Source organism: Monodelphis domestica, chromosome 1, assembly GCF_027887165.1.
Source record: "Monodelphis domestica isolate mMonDom1 chromosome 1, mMonDom1.pri, whole genome shotgun sequence".
NCBI classification, from domain to species: domain Eukaryota; kingdom Metazoa; phylum Chordata; class Mammalia; order Didelphimorphia; family Didelphidae; genus Monodelphis; species Monodelphis domestica.
Window position 1 is genome coordinate 712232965 of NC_077227.1, and position 16609 is coordinate 712249573.

Consider the following 16609-nt stretch of genomic DNA (forward strand, 5'->3'; position numbering starts at 1 on the left):
AATAAAAACTTTCAATATCTTACCCAGGTATGTGGTGGTATGAATGGAAATGATTTATTCTGAAAACTCTTAACAGTGCATAAATGATTTAATGTAGTCAATAGATTTCCAAACCGGTGAGACTTAGAGGTCAGTCACTAAGCTGTATTTTGCCAAGGATTCTCTGATTCATCATTGTGTCTATTTCCTATTTTCAAACTTTTCTGAAAATGCACATTTTGTTATTGATTTATTATGTAATCACAAATGTGATATCAAATACTTTCTAGTATCTTTATTAAGCCATAAAATTATTTTCTCATCATCCCTGGGTCAGACAGATTCCTGGCCAATCCAATTTCACTAATTCGATAAATATATATTAAATGCCTTTTGTATACTATTCATTCCATTTCCAAAATTCTGTGATTCTTAATGACATGATTAGCAAAATGCCACTTCAAGAGAGCCCTTAAATCTTAGAAGTCTGTAGGATTATAAAGATCCCTAGGAAAGGTGAAGCTCACTAATAGATTAGGCATTGTCTCTCTGTTGTCAAAATGCTTTACCAGGTGAATCTCAAACATAGGGTGGTTCTGTGATTCTGGAGAACTGTAGAGATTCCTAGGAGACAGAGGGAGAAGGAGGAAGAGAAAAAGGAAAAAGGAGAGTAATCTTGATTGTTTTTAGTAACCTTGGTGAGGTTTTTTTAAAAATTGTTTTCTTTTGTAGTAAAATAAAGATTGTCCTATATTCAGTATTTATTGTTCACTTGAATGCTTGCATAGGAACTGGGAGCCCTTTGTACGCAGGGAACTAGGCATAAGTCATAGTCTAATGTTTCCAGGAAAAACGCTGGATGGAGAACTAAGCCATAGAGTGATTCATGAGGAGCTATCAAGATTGAGCCTAATCAATGTAAATCAAGAGATCAGAGTTTGAGGTCCAAGGTAGTCATGCTACAATTAATGCTATGGGGCTCCCAAGAATAAATATTTGGTTGAAAATTGAGATTGAAATTTAGGAGAAATGTTCAGTGGCTGATCATAGAAATGATAACTAGAATAAGAAGAAACTTCAAAAGCCATCTAGTTCAACGTCCTCCCTCTAACCCCATTTTATAGATGAGAAAACTGAGACTCAGAAAAGTTAAATGTCTTATCCCAATATTCCATAGAGGCAATATCAGAGGCAGGTTAAAGATCAGAATCATTATGTAGAGATGTACTATTCCAAAATGTGAATATGAATGAGTATTCCAAAGAGAAAGAAGAATAAAATGTGGAAAACTCAACTTGAGGAGGGTCCCATCAATGGGAACAGAGAATAAGAAAAGGAAAAAGGAAAAAAAAGAGAGATGCAATCCAAAAGGTCACAGAAGTCAAAAGGGAAGGGCTGGATTGCCCTAGGAGATGTTACAGAGATCACAGGGAGCTTCTTGTTCAACTACAAGTTTGCCATGGCATCCACATAAAATATAGGTGCCATGCTAATTGAAATAATATTAATTAAAATTTTGAAATTCCTTAGAAAGCAGACAACAGAACAATTTTGAAAGTGACATGAAAAATTTATTATATGGGATTTTTTGTTTTTTTAAGGCAAGTTTTGTTGTTGTTGTTGTTGTTGTATTTGACTTTTCATGACCCCATTTGGGGTTTTCTTGGCAAAGATATTGAAGTGGATTGCCATTTCCTTCTCCACTTCATTTTACAGTTGAGGAACTAAGGCAAACAGGATTAAATGACTTGCCCAGAGCCACATAACTAGTAAGCTTCTGAAGTCAGATTTGAACTCAGGTCTTCCTGACTCCAGACCTGGACATTGTATCCACTGCACCCACCTAACTGTACATAATAGAGATTGACTGTCTCATGTATTCTCTTTTCTATTCAGCTTAATATGTAAAAATATCCTATTTTGGTGACCATTAAATTCAGACCAAAAATAATATTCAAAAGAATTTACATTTTATTTCCTGTAATTTTTATAAGCTTAAATTAGGGGACAACTTAAACTACTCCCAAAGCAAATCAATTCTTTTTTTTTTTTAAATAAAACCCTTACTTTCCATCTTGGAATCAATACTGGGTATTGACTCTCAGGCATAAGAGTGGTAAGGGCTAGGCAATGGGAGTGAAGTGACTTGCCCAGGGTCACACAGCTAGGAAGTATCTGAGGTCATATTTGAACCCAGGACCTCCCTTCTCTGGGCCTGACTCTCAGTCCACTGAGCTACCCAGCTGCCCTCCCCCCCAATTAAATTCTGTTTTTAAAAAATTTAAAGGAAACTAACTCAATACACTGAAAATATTCAACACTATTTTCCTAAGGTTCCATTCCAAACTGCTTCCATATAATTGACCTAATGAAATAGCCATTAATTGGAGTTTGGTTTTTTTTCCACTGAATTTTCATACTAATCACTTTGGTTCCAGTTGCCAAATAAGTTTCCATATCCATGTGGCATTTGAAAACTTTTTAGTTTGTTAGCATTTTTTCAAATTGAGGGACTGTTATATTTGGGCTGAGTTCTGAAATTGCTTGAGAAATGATTTGACAAACTACCTGCTTAGCTGTCTTATTTGTTGTCTTATTGAGTTTATCCACTGAGCTTTGGAACCCTCTGCCTGGGGGCTGAGCTGTCCTGATTAGTGAGGAAGTCAGTGACTGCAAATTCAACTAACCCATTTAATTTAACCATGCTTCGAATCCCATCCAGCCATCTACTGTGGGCATCTGGCCATCTGTCATGGCGCCCAAGTGTAACGTTCTACCTTCCAGTCCCACCCCCAACCCCCCAAGGTCCACCTCCTTGCTTTTCTATCTCTGGCTCTAGAAATGGTAATCAAATCACAATAAAAGGATTTGATCATCCATTTCCCTCTAACTCCTCCAGTCACCATTCCTGTGACTCCCCAGACTAAAACTCCCTTCCCTGGGCACTAGGTCACTACTATGTGTATTCTTGCTTCCTTTTGGAACATGAGTTCCTTAAGAATAGGGATAGTTTTACTTTTGAATTGTATCCTAGTACTTAGTACAGTATCTGGCACTGAAGAGGTGCTTAAAAATTATTTTCTTGTTCATTTTACCTATTTATCCATTCATCTATTTGTATTTAATGTATTCCAAAATATGTCTTTTACCCAACCTTTTTAATTTGAATTATGGAAGTGCTACCATGACTTTATTGCAAAATACTTCAGCTTAAATGTAGTTTATGAATTCTTCAAAAATAATCAGAAGGGAATCAAGGAAAGTATTGGCATCATTTGTGTCTAAAGACTATGATTTTGAAAACAACATTATGAAATCTAGTCAAAGTATCCATCTGGCCCATCTTCATTTATCTGTGGATGGTTTTCAGCCATAGTATTGTGACTTTGGGAATTGTACATTTTGTAGATGGAGAGTTTATTTTCTAAACTCAGAAGCTTAGGATGATTATGATGTTCTTGAACAAAATAGAATATTCCCGTGATGTCTACACTGGTCAAACAGTAACAACAAATTGTTTAACATAAAATAATTAATAGATATGGAAATGAAATGAACTCTCTTCCCCCATACTTTATTCATATAGACAACTAGGAATACCCAAATATTTTTCTTTCTTTCTTTTTCCTTTCTTTTCCATTCATTTAGTGCAAAGATAGTCATGCTGAATAAGGAAGTACAAAAAAAATTTCTCATAAAGTAATGTGCCTAATTATAGACTGGTTGATTAGTATGCCATCTCCCTGAGAAATGTTTTAATCACAGTATCATTACCTATATTTTCCTTTTCCTAGATAAACGATGGAGAAAAGAACATCTCCCAATTACAAATGGACTTAGAGATGCTTTCATCTGGAACTTTACACCAATCAGAAATAATAGTGAGTAAAGCCTAGGAAACGAAAATATTGTACTACCCTTTGTATGAAAAAAATGAAAAACAGCAGCCTAGTCAATGGGATGTACATGCTGAATTATTCTTGACATGATGATGCTTTTCCATTAATTCAGCCCCACAATCCACCCTCAGATCCAGTAGCACCCATATGTGAGACAGCTGGCCAGGCTCAGAGGAAAGTCTTTGTCTGGGGAACAGAGTTTTTCTCTTTGTGTAGTGAGCTGGCATCATTAGCACTGTGGTCTAACCAGCTGTGCTCATTGGAAATTACAGTAATGTTGTCTACGCAGGGAGTTGATATCATTAGTTGTCCTGGTGACATTTTTATGGAGGGGGTTTCATCTGTGAATTTTAAGGCAGAGCTCCAAATTAGGTCCATTGACCTTTTGTTTTTTTATATGGTGCCTCTCTACCTCCCTCCTCATTTTTTTCTCTCCTTCATATCTCTCTTATTGAGACGTCTCTTCTCCCTTCCTCATTCTTCTCTAATTCTACTCTGGCTTGTGTGTTTTTAAAAACTCTTCTTCCAAAACTCACATTTTAGAAATGGCATTTGTTCCAATCACATGCCTTCTGCCTCATCTAAAGGTCTCCTTCCTGGCTGTATGCTTATCCCTGTCTGCTATCTTGTGTTGCATTGACAACTCATTCTTTTTTGACGCGCTTTTCAGCCTCATTTTCGTGGTATGTCTGAGCCATTTCTTCCTTTTCATTACCCCTGCCAAAACCTCTCTCTTCAGTCTATGTATGGTCTATTTCCTCAGATCTGTTCAGTTTGAGGCCAATGAATAAATAGTAATGTTTATTACGTAAAACAATGCTGAAGCGATATTATTATTATCATCATTAAGATGTTTAGTGATTACTTTATGTACTACATTTCTCCTCACGAGTTGGCTTTTTGAATTAGATACTTCCCTAGAGAACAACTTACAATAGCTCATCAACTGGGCAAGATTGTGTCAACACAGACCATATTTTAAACCATCTCAGGGAGCCATGCCACAGAAACAAAGAATGTTTCTTCTAACTATAGAAATAAAGCAGCTGGGAAGTGGGAAGGGGGCTAGGCAGAGCTGTGCATGTTTTAAGTAAACAAGACATCTCTGTGTATTAGTCTGATTGAGAAGAAGAAAACAGAATAAAAAATAAATAGAAAATGAGTTTCCCAACCAAAGAGTTTTGAGTCTTGGACATATCAAAATCATGGAGAATAAGAATTTAGTAAATTGTCTGTATCTGAAAGGAATGGATCCAATCTAGCCGTAGTCAAATTCTAGCCATTTTTAATTCCTTCAGGTCTCGAAATGCTTTCTCCTCCCTTCTCCTTACCTTATTTTCCTTTTGACCACTTTTCTATACTCTCAGGTCAAGGGCTTGCCCTGCAGAAAAGAAAAAGCTTAGCTGAAAATTAGGAGGTTTAATCAAAGCTTTTCCAGACAGCATGAACAATCAGCAAACACTGAACTGGGCAAAATGAAATGCCATTCAAATGGAAACAGCAGGAGCTTGCAGATTTCCCCAAACAAAGAATTTGACTCCAAGCATCACTTCACCTCCCCCCAACCTCCCCAGCTTCCCACTCCTTCCTGAAGAGGTTGTGAATGAAATCTGGGGAAGGAAGGGGGGAATGGGGGCTAGGGTCTGATGACAGAAGAGTCACACAACATTAATTCCTCGTGCAGCACAGAATACAGGTCATTATTCTTCCGTGACAATATCCAGAGACCCTTTGAATGTGGAGAGGTTCCCCTCCCTCTCTTTCTTTTTGGCCACAATTTACAGTTCTCAGAAACTGGCTCATACTTTACTAGAGGATGCATTCTAATGTGTCATGTTCAGTCATTGGCTGTGAGAAGGAATAAAATGTGCTTTTTCACTCTAGAACAGAAGTTGGTGGAGAGAGGGCAGGCTAAAACTCCTAGTAGAGGGACCACGTTTTCTTACTAAATAAGTAACAATTTGTTTCTTTGCCAGGAAAGTTCACGTATTGTAACATTCTCAGCCCTGCGGATGCCCCCATGGTAAGCCATAATGTGGGCGTTATATGAGTAGGAAAGATGGAATATTAAACTGACCTAATGACTGTAGTTCTAGAAATTGAGTAAATCTGATCCACATACTCGAACAATTCTCAACACCTATTGGAAAGGCAGCAGGAATGTTGAACAGTGTAGATAGTTGAAAAAACTCTTGTTAGGTCCTGTCATGGGGGCAGCTAGTTGGCACAATGGATAGAGTGCCAAGCCTGGTGTCAGGAAGACTGAGATCAAATCCAGCCCCAGACACTTCCTGGCTCTGTGACTTGGGCAAGGCACTTCTTCCCGCTTGCCTCAGGTTCCTCATCTGTAAAATGAACTGTAGAAGGAAATGGCAGGCCCCTCCAGTATCTTTGCCAAGAAAACCTCAAAGGGGATCACAAAGAGTCGGAAGCAACTGAATAAAAACAAGAACAGACCCTGTCATAGCCATTAGCTATCACTCTATAGCTCTTCTTAGCTAAAGCCCTTAAAAAATTCATCTACAATTGGAACCCCTATTTCTTAGAGTACCATCCCCTGAGATTTTTTATTTCTATACTCTCTCATTTGGTTATCTCATCAAATCCAATGAATTCAATTATCATCTGGGGGGGGGGGGATGCAGATGGGCCAATTTAATGTAAGCAATAAATAAGACTTGAGAACAAACAGGTTCAAATTGAATAGGATGACATGCATTTGAATTGTAGAAACCAGGTAAGGGGTACAGTAGCAGTAGTGAGATAACCCTTACCTTCTATCTTGGAATTAATACTATGTATTGGCTCTAAGGCAGAAGAGCAGTAAGGGTTCAACAACAAGGGTTAAGTGACTTGCCCAAGGTCACACAACTAGGAAGTGTCTGATGTCAGCTTTGAACCCAGGACCTCCCATCTCTAGGCCTGGCTTTCCATCCTAGTAAGCCACCTCACTGCCCCCAATGATCATCCCTATATAGATTGTATAAATGGAGATTTTGAGCCTTTAGACTTCATTCCCCAGAAGTCCCTTAGTATTTCCCTTTTCCTGCGACCCTGCATTTTGTGTGATTGTATTTAAATGGCTGTAACTCCTCCCTCTTCCTCTCTTGGACCTACTACTGGGTTGAAGTCAGGCAGTTCTTTTGTTTTAGTTATTATTAATAAAACTTTATTAAATATAATAGTTATCAATTATTAATTTTTAAACCCACAAGATAATGCTCAGATCTACTTATCTAGCACTGCTCTCTGTCCTAAGCTCCAACCACTTATTGGATAGTTTGGATTAGATGCCCTATAGTCACTTGAAACTCAACACTTTAAAATTTGAATTCATCATCTTCCCCCCTCTTCCTAACCAACTTTTCTATTATTGTAAAGGGCACACCATTCTCTCAGTCACACAGGTTTGCGACCTCAGCATTATCTTGTACCAAATCAATCACCAAATCTCTTCATTTCTTCCTCTATGATCTCTCTCCTCTTCATCCCAATATGATTAAATGATGTGAGGCATATAAAAGGATTCTGCAAACCTTAAAGTGATTTAGAAAACCCCTCTCACCTGGATTATTATAATGATCTTGATTTCTTTGCTTCAAATCTCTCCCCACTCCAATCCATGAGAGAGCAAAATGATTTTCGTAAAGCACAGATAATGTTCATTTCATTCTTCTCTACCATTGCCTCCACGGTTACCTCTAGGATTCTCCAAATTGAATAAAAAGATCCTCCAGGACCAAATATAAAGTCCTTTTTCATTTAAAGTTCTTCACAACTTGGCCACTTCCATCCTTTTCCAATCTTCTTCTATTCTACTCTTCTCCATGCTTTTTACAATCCAGTCATCCTGACCTTCCTGCCATTCCTGATATGTGACGCTACCTCTCCCATATCAGTCAGTCAATAAATGTTTATTAAATACATGTATAACCCAGACTGAGTTGTGATTTTCCAACTCCAGGAGGGGGAGGGAAGAAAGGAGGGAGACAACAGGAATCACATAACATTGGAAAACTTATGTGGACATTTGTTATTAAAATAAAATTAAGATAAAACAAAAAAATGTTTATTAAGCTTGCAGAATGTGCCATGCACTGGGATTACAAAGAGCAAATGGAAGGCATACCACAATCTAAAGAAACACGTCTATTGGAGGAAATAACATTCCAACACCGATGCGCGAACGATTATGTACATGACAGGTTGGAAGTCATCAACAGAGAAAAGGCACTCGAATTAAGGGGGGATGGATGGGGAAAGCTCCCTCTTTTTCAGAGGCTATTCCCATGACTGGCACACACACAATCCCTCCCAATTTGAATCTTTGGCTTCCTTTAAGTCTTCATCCAAATCCTACCTTCTGCAATTTCCAAGACCCTTCTCTTTGAGATGACCTTCTACCAAGTTTATGTAGCTTGTGTCCAGATGGGTGGATAGCTAGGTGGCACAGTGGATACAGTATAGACTTGGAATCAGAGAGACTCAGCTTCATGAGTTCAAACCTAGCTTCTGTGAATTAAATATCAAGGGGACCCCAGTTTCCAGAAAGATTCACCTCATTAGGTAGGCAGGACACCATTGAGTCATGTGATTAGGATCACCAGCATGGCAGTACAGTTCCTGACCAGTGGAAGTCCATGTGGGTGATTGGGTGACATGACTGGCTTTAGGACAAGAGCTGAAGAAAACTCTGGCCAATTAGAAACTGGAAGAAGGAGGGATCCCAGGAGGTTTTTAAAAAGCCAGTGGGCGAGGCAAGGAGATTCTTTTTTTTTTTCCTTCCTGGCAGGACCAGAGCTTTTCTAGCTCTCTCTGAACAGTCTCTGATATTATTTGGCATTCCACCTCTTGTGGCTGCCCATTGCACTGGCCCTTGCTGCCACTTAGAACTGAGAACTAGAGAAACGCTACCTGGTACGAAGAATTTTTGTAGTTAGACTGACAAAGTGATATTTCTTTCTCTCTTTCTGGCTCTCTGTCTTGCTTTTCTTCCAAAACCAAGCCTCTCTCATGGGCAGGCACTACTGGCTCATTTTATCTAACTTAATGATCTTTCCCAGCATGACGCCAAAGAAGCTTGGCACAGCTGAATGCCTGGGACCACTGTGACTAGAACTTGGAGGAAAAGAGGCACGACACAGCTTGGAGACTTTTAATTAGACCACTCTTGCTTTCTCTCTCTCACCTTTACTAATAAATAATTATAATTCAATATATGTTCTCCAAGATTAATTTTAATCATTACAAGCCTCAGACACTGAGTTAGATGTGTGACCCTGGCTAAGTCACTTAAATCTTTTCCCCTTAGTTCCTCATCTATAAAACGAAAGAAGCAAATGGAAAACTTCCAATATTTTTGCCAAGAAGGCCCCACATGGGGTCACAGTGAGCCTGGCATGACTGAAAATAACTCAACAACAATAATCCATGAGGAAAGAGAGAATGGTCAAATGCTGCAGAGGCCAACATAGAACAGGAACTGAGAAAAGTTCATCACATTTGGCATTCAATAGGTTTTTAATAACTTCAGAGGACTTGCAATAGAGCATTGGCTATTTAAGAGGAGGGAAGATGTTGTATTGAGAAATGGTACAAAGGTAGAATCAAAAAGAATTGAGTGACACATGTAAAACCCAGTGGAATTGCTTGTTGACTACGAGAGTGGGGTGGGAGTAGGGGAGTGAAAGAACATGAATCATGTAACCGTAGAAAAATATTCTAAATTAATTAATTAAATAAATAAACTTAAAAATAAAATAGAATAAATGGTAAAAAAATGAGAACAGGTTAGATATGGATATGAGAGAGTAAGGAGTTGAAGAAGAAGATATTCCGTCATAAGTTCTAGTGGGCTTGGCAGTGTCCTTGACAGTTAATTCAAAACCATTTAAGTACTTTCTTATTTAGCCTTCATGTGAGGTACTAGGGATGCAACCCCATAACATACCAGTTGGAATACCCACAGGACCTGGAGTATTAAATACCTTAGTAAGCCAGGAACACTGCTCTGATTGAGTTGGTAGGGATCAATGGTTGACCCAATCTAAGGTAACTTTTAAAAGACAGTAATTGAGAATTCAAGGCTTTAGAACAGTTTTAAGCTCTGACCTCTGTGCCTACTCCAGAAGGAAGTCATTGGGGAGGGAGGTTTTCCTCCTCACCTTGGAGCAGAGCTCCTCCTCCAAAAGACACGCCCATTCAGAAGTCAGGGAGTTCCAAGCCCAATGATAGGAGCTGCCATGGATGCAGCCAGACAGATGTACCAGAGACAGTTACTCAAGGCTAGAAGAGACTTTAAGGCGTGTGATTCTGCTTGAAAGAAAAAAAGAGAGGGCTAAGGTCTTGGACTCAAGAGAATTCTTTTTTTTTTTATTTTCTAATATTTTATTTGATCATTTCCAAGCATTATTCATTAAAGACAAAGATCATTTTCTTTTCCTCCCCCCCCCACCCCCATAGCTGACATGTGATTCCACTGGGTATCACATGTGTTCTTGATTCAAACCCATTGCCATGTTGTTAATATTTGCATTAGAGTGTTCGTTTAGAGTCTCTCCTCTGTCATGTCCCCGCAACCGCTGTAGTCAGGCAGTTGCTTTTCCTCATGTGTTTCTACTCCCACAGTTTATCCTCTGCTTATGAATAGTGTTTTTTCTCCTAGATCCTTGCAGATTGTTCAGGGACATTACACCGCCACTAATGGAGAAGTCCATTACGTTCGATTATACCACAGTGTATTAGTCTCTGTGTACAATGTTTTCCTGGTTCTGCTCCTCTCACTCTGCATCACTTCCTGGAAGTCGTTCCAGTCTCCATGGAACTCCTCCACTTTATTATTCCTTTTAGCACAATAGTATTCCATCACCAACATATACCACAATTTGTTCAGCCATTCCCCAATTGATGGGCATCCCCTCGTTTTCCAATTTTTGGCCACCACAAAGAGTGCAGCTATGAATATTCTTGTACAAGTCTTTTTCTCCATTATCTCTTTGGGGTACAGACCCAGCAGTGCTATGGCTCAATCAAAGGGTAGACATTCTTTTGTCACCTTTTGGGCATAGTTCCAAATTGCCCTCCAGAATGGTTGGATCAGTTCACAACTCCACCAGCAATGAATTAATGTCCCTACTTTGCCACATCCCCTCCAGCATTCATTACTTTCCTTTGCTATCATGTTAGCCAATCTACTAGGTGTGAGGTGATATCTCAGAGTTGTTTTGATTTGCATCTCTCTGATTATAAGAGATTTAGAACACTTCTTCATGTGCTTATTAATAGTTTTGATTTCTTTATCTGAGAACTGCCTATCCATGTCCCTTGCCCATTTATCAATTGGAGAATGGCTTGATTTTTTGTACAATTGATTTATCTCTTTATAAATTTGAGTAATTAAACCTTTCTCAGAGGTTTCTATGAAGATTTTTTCCCAATTTGTTGTTTCCCTTCTGATTTTAGTTACATTGGTTTTGTTTGTACAAAAGCTTTTTAATTTGATGTAGTCAAAATTATTTATTTTACATTTTGTGATTCTGTCTATGTCTTACTTGCTTTTAAAGTCTTTCCCCTCCCAAAGGTCTGACATGTATACTATTCTGTGTTTAACCAATTTACTTATGGTTTCCTTCTTTATGTTTAAGTCATTCACCCATTTTGAATTTATCTTGGTGTAGGGTGTGAGGTGTTGATCTATTCCTAGTCTCTCCCACACTGTCTTCCAATTTTCCCAGCAGTTTTTATCAAATAGTGGATTTTTGTCCCAAAACCTGGGATATTTGGGTTTATCGTATACTGTCTTGCTGAGGTCGCTTTCCCCCAGTCTATTCCACTGATCCTCCTTTCTGTCTCTTAGCCAGTACCAAATTGTTTTGATGACTGCTGCTTTGTAATATAGTTTAAGGTCTGGGACTGCAAGGCCCCCATCATATGTGTTTTTTTTTTCATTATTTCCCTGGATATCCTTGATCTTTTGTTATTCCAAATGAACTTTGTTATGTTTTTTTCTAAATCAGTAAAGAAATTTTTTGGGAGTTCAATGGGTATGGCACTAAATAGATAAATAAGTTTGGGTAGGATGGTCATTTTTATTATATTGGCTCATCCTATCCATGAGCAGTTAATGTTTTTCCAATTGCTCAAGTCTAGTTTTAGTTGTGTGGAGAGTGTTTTGTAGTTGTGTTCATATAGTTCCTGTGTTTGTCTCAGGAGATAGATTCCTAGGTCTTTTATTTTGTCTAAGGTGATTTTGAATGGGATTTCTCTTTCTAGTTTTTGCTGCTGGGCTGTGTTGGAGATATATAGAAAAGCTGATGACTTATGTGGGTTTATTTTCTATCCTGCAACTTTGCTAAAGTTGTTGATTATTTCAACTAGCTTTTTGGTTGAATCTCTAGGATTCTTTAAGTAGACCATCATGTCATCTGCAAAGAGTGATAACTTGGTCTCCTCCTTGCCTATTTTGATGCCTTCAATTTCTTTTTCTTCTCTAATTGCTACTGCTAGTGTTTCTAGTACAATGTCAAATAGTAGAGGTGATAATGGGCATCCTTCTTTCACTCCTGATCTTAATGGGAATGGATTTAGTTTATCCCCATTGCGATGATATTAGTTGATGGTTTTAGATATATACTGTTTATTATTTTTAGGAACGACCCTTCTATTCCTATGCTTTCTAGTGTTTTTAGTAGGAATGGGTGTTGTATTTTATCAAAGGCTTTTTCTGCATCTATTGAGATAATCATGTGGTTCTTGTTGGTTTGCTTATTGATGTGGTCAATTATGTGGATGGTTTTCCTAATATTGAACCAGCCCTGCATCCCTGGTATAAATCCTACTTGATCATGGTGGATGACCCTTCTGATCATCAAGAGAATTCTAAGACTAGCTTTTACCATATAGAGCTAAGCTGCAGGGAATATCAAACATTAGGTGCCTAGCTAAGTGATCCCCTACACCCTGTGCCCCAGGATCATTTCATAAGGACTTTCTAGAGGGAAGACTTTACAAGGAGAATAAGGATATGAAGACCCTTCAGTTCCTGATGTGTGAATTGCCTTGGCAACATTTATTCTCTGTTCCATACTCCAGACTGGTATGCTTACTACCATTGTATTCTCTCTCTTGTCAACTTTTTCTACAGATGACTGTGTGGGAGAGTATGCCTTACCCCACCAAAAAAGTATAAATAAATGAAAAGGAGTATGCCCCAGGTTTTTAGTTTGAGGAAGGGGATTTCTATAGCTACTGTTCTCTTTTTTTAAAACTTACTTTCCATCTTAGAATTGGCTCTTGGATTGTTTCTTGGGTGAGTAAGTAGCTGGCTTTCCTTTCCTGGCTTCTGGAGAGAGATTAGTTCTGAAGAGACCTTCCCTTCTTGGATGAGACCATGTGGATGGGACACCAGGTCCTCTGGTGGAAGGTTAACAAGCCCTGCTGGGCTGAGCCAAGCACCAGCGCAATATTTAGTGTGACAGGCTAGATATCTTCTCTACCCTCTTTTTTGTATTTCTCTACTTTCCCTCTTTCCATCTCTTTTAAGTAAAAGCTATTAAAAGTCATTTTGAATTGAGCTATAATAGTTTAAGTCAGTGACCACCATATTATTTTAAAATTCTCATGTATTTAGTCAAATCCTTAATTTAATTCCTTACACAATTAATACTGTGTATTGGTTCCAAGGCAGAAGAGTAGACAGGGTTAAGGACAGGCAATGGGGGTTAAGGGACTTGTCAGAGTTGTATAGCTAGGAAGTGTCTGAGGCCAGATTTGAACCTAAGACTTCCCATCTTTAGATGGGTCTCAATCCACTTAACCACCCAGTTGTTTCCTACCAACATGTTTTAATCCATGATATCATCAGAATAGATGCATTTCCTTCCATGATGACTATGAAAGGGTCAGTACTCATTTTCCTGCCTGCATTTTGGGTTTGTTTTAAAATTCATCTCATGACCTTATGGTCACAACTAGAAGACAGCCCAACATTTGTGTGTGCTTAGACACATCCTGTTTCATCTTATCCAACATGCACTTAATGAAGTTTTTTAATTTCATGACATTATTTTTGCTTCCATGTACAGTACAGCTTCTGTGCAACTAAACAGAAGAAACAGAGTAGCCAGCCATGTTCTTGAGGACTCTCAGATCCAGAAAAATGTGGGTGGAGGAAAGGGAAGTTGGAAAATAGGTTGTTATATCTATTGCTGGCAATTTAGATTCAGAGACATTTCATCTGCAGTTCCCTCAAGTGTTGAATTGAATAAAAGCAGTTGCAGGAACAGTGGAAAAGGAGGCTGGGGGGAGGGGTTGCAAGGAGGCCTTCCAGCTAAACAAGAAGAGACAGGCAGCTTGTAAACGGGAATCACATCCTCAGCTTGGAATCAAAAGCACCAGAAAATCTAGGAGCCAGTCTTTATCAAAACAAGATGCTGCCATAGTGAGCCACACACCCACTGAAAATCCACCTAATGTGGGCCCAAGAAGAAGAGGGTAATAAGGAAATAAGCAGTTATAACAAGGAAGGTGCACGCATTCTAGAGAAGAGACGTGTGTGTATCACCTAATGTGATGCAAGAAAACGACCATTTTGGAATACACTCATTTTATGGGAGCTAAGGAGAAGTGGATGTCAGTGTGGGTTTAAGCCTCATTTTCGATTCAGCTAAAGTGCTTATTAGTGCCCGGAATCATGGGCTGTTAAAAGTCAAAGGGGACCTTTGTAGTAGCCTAGACCAGGGATGTCAAACAACAATACTCCTTAGTTTGGCCCAAACTAGATTAGAATATAATTGGGAAATATTTAGCAAATTGAAAAAAAAAAAGATAATATTACATTTGAAAACTAAGTCAATATCTGGCCCATAGGGATTCTTAGGCACTGGTTAGTGGCTCCAATTCTATTTGAGTTTGACACCAAGTTTGATGAATTCGAGGAACCCATTCATTTTCCAAATGAGGATACATTAAAACTTAAAGGGTGAATCGATTTGTGTGAGTTACTGACCAACAAGGGTCTAAAATCCATAATGTCTTACTCCTGGCCAGTGATCTTTCTTCATTCATTGCCTGTAGGTACCAATGGAGACCCTGGGAAAACCTACAAAAAACATATAGGAAGAGGTTCCTCTCAATTAGTTGTTTTTTTAATTTAGATCACATTTTCCCATAGAAGCAACATTATAATTATTGGTTGGGTTTCCAGGCTGGTCCACACAAGCCCTTAAATAGAATTGAAATACTAAACATTTGCAGTGAAACAAATAGGAAAACGAATACTCTAGCGACATTTATCCTTAAACCAACAAAGAAATGCAGTGGAATTAAATAAAAACCATTTTGAATTTATCTGGATGATGATATTTGAGGAAAATTGATTTAATTAGAAGAGGATGAGTTGGTGGATGGAAAAGTTTATAGCATTTTGAAAGGGGACGTCTAGGTTCTTTGGAGACTCATGACACTGGTTCTTTATTATCTGATTTTACAACAAAACTCTCCTTTTCCTTGAGACAAGTTCATTCATTCCACAAGTATTTATTGAGCACATCCTATGAGAAAGGCCCTATGAGGGTAACAAAACTATATTAGAAACATTTCTTGACTTGGAGGAAATTACATCCTACTATGGTAGATGGGGTTCAAATACACAAGTATGGTAAGCATCCTTCAAGGGCTATGAACCATGAGTCTTTGCTGTTTATGGGCTGTTGGTGATCTCTTGTGATATGATCATGGTTGAAGTGATTTTTGAGCTAGACCTTGAAGGGTGAGTAGAATTTTAATAGATTTTAATAGAGATGCTCAAAAGAGCTCTCCAGGTACAAGCCAAGGTGATGAGATGGACAAGCACGGTGTATTTTCTGGAAAGAATGACCAGCACATTATCTGTATTGGATTGCATAGGGCATTAATGGAACAGCTAGTGAGAAAATCCTTTTAAGGATACAGGAGACCAGAACAGAAGGACAAAAGCCATTGGAAAAAGGAGAGATCAAAGACAGAATATGGATTATCTGCAGGAACAAACTTCCAGAAGTAATGGTGTATGTTTGTGTTGGAAAAAATGGCTAGAAGCAAAATTAGTAGAGCTTTGAATAATGAAAGAGGAAGAGTTGGGGAGGAAGGAGGTGTAGGGAGAATATGGCATTATGGCATGTGTATGTTTCTGCTGAGGAAAAAGGAAAAAAATTGATAAAAGTCTTAGTTGACACAGTTCCCAGTGGAACTTAACTGTTCAAAGTAATCAAAGTAGTCCTAATGGTTAGAATGACTTCCAGGTATATGGGGGAAGGGAGAAGCAATATATATATATATATGAGCTTTTTGCATTTATGGAAAATACTTCTGTAACGCAAGGTATTGCCCTCAAGAGGCTTTTAATCGAGCTAGAGAAATTTATTCCTGAAATAATTTTAATATATCCTATCTTGAGTTTGGGGTTCAAAATGACTTATAAAAATCCCAAGATGACCTTTAACAGCATTTGCTATGTATTTATTTCTCTTTAATGTGTTGCCTTCTGTACCCCACCCAAGCAAAATGTATGCTCCTTGAGGGAAAGAACTGTTTCATTTTTGTCTTTCTGTCTCCTCATCTGGCGTGTCAATCAGTTGATGGAAAAATATGCTTGGTCCTTGAAATTATATTCTAAAATGTCTGTCATTCTTATGTTTAACAAATGTCTATTGAGGGGGCAGCTGGGTGGCTCAGTGGATTGAAAGTCAGGCCTA

General features: G+C 38.4%; 1 long non-coding RNA gene across 1 annotated transcript in view; it reads left to right on the forward strand.

Moving 5' to 3' along the window:
• LOC103096853 (uncharacterized) overlaps positions 1 to 16609 on the forward strand; it is a 284089-nt gene that overhangs the window by 181140 nt on the left and 86340 nt on the right. The window contains exon 6 of the long non-coding RNA XR_008915145.1: positions 3774 to 3860. This is a non-coding gene — a long non-coding RNA (uncharacterized LOC103096853). The remainder of the gene's footprint in view (positions 1 to 3773; positions 3861 to 16609) is intronic.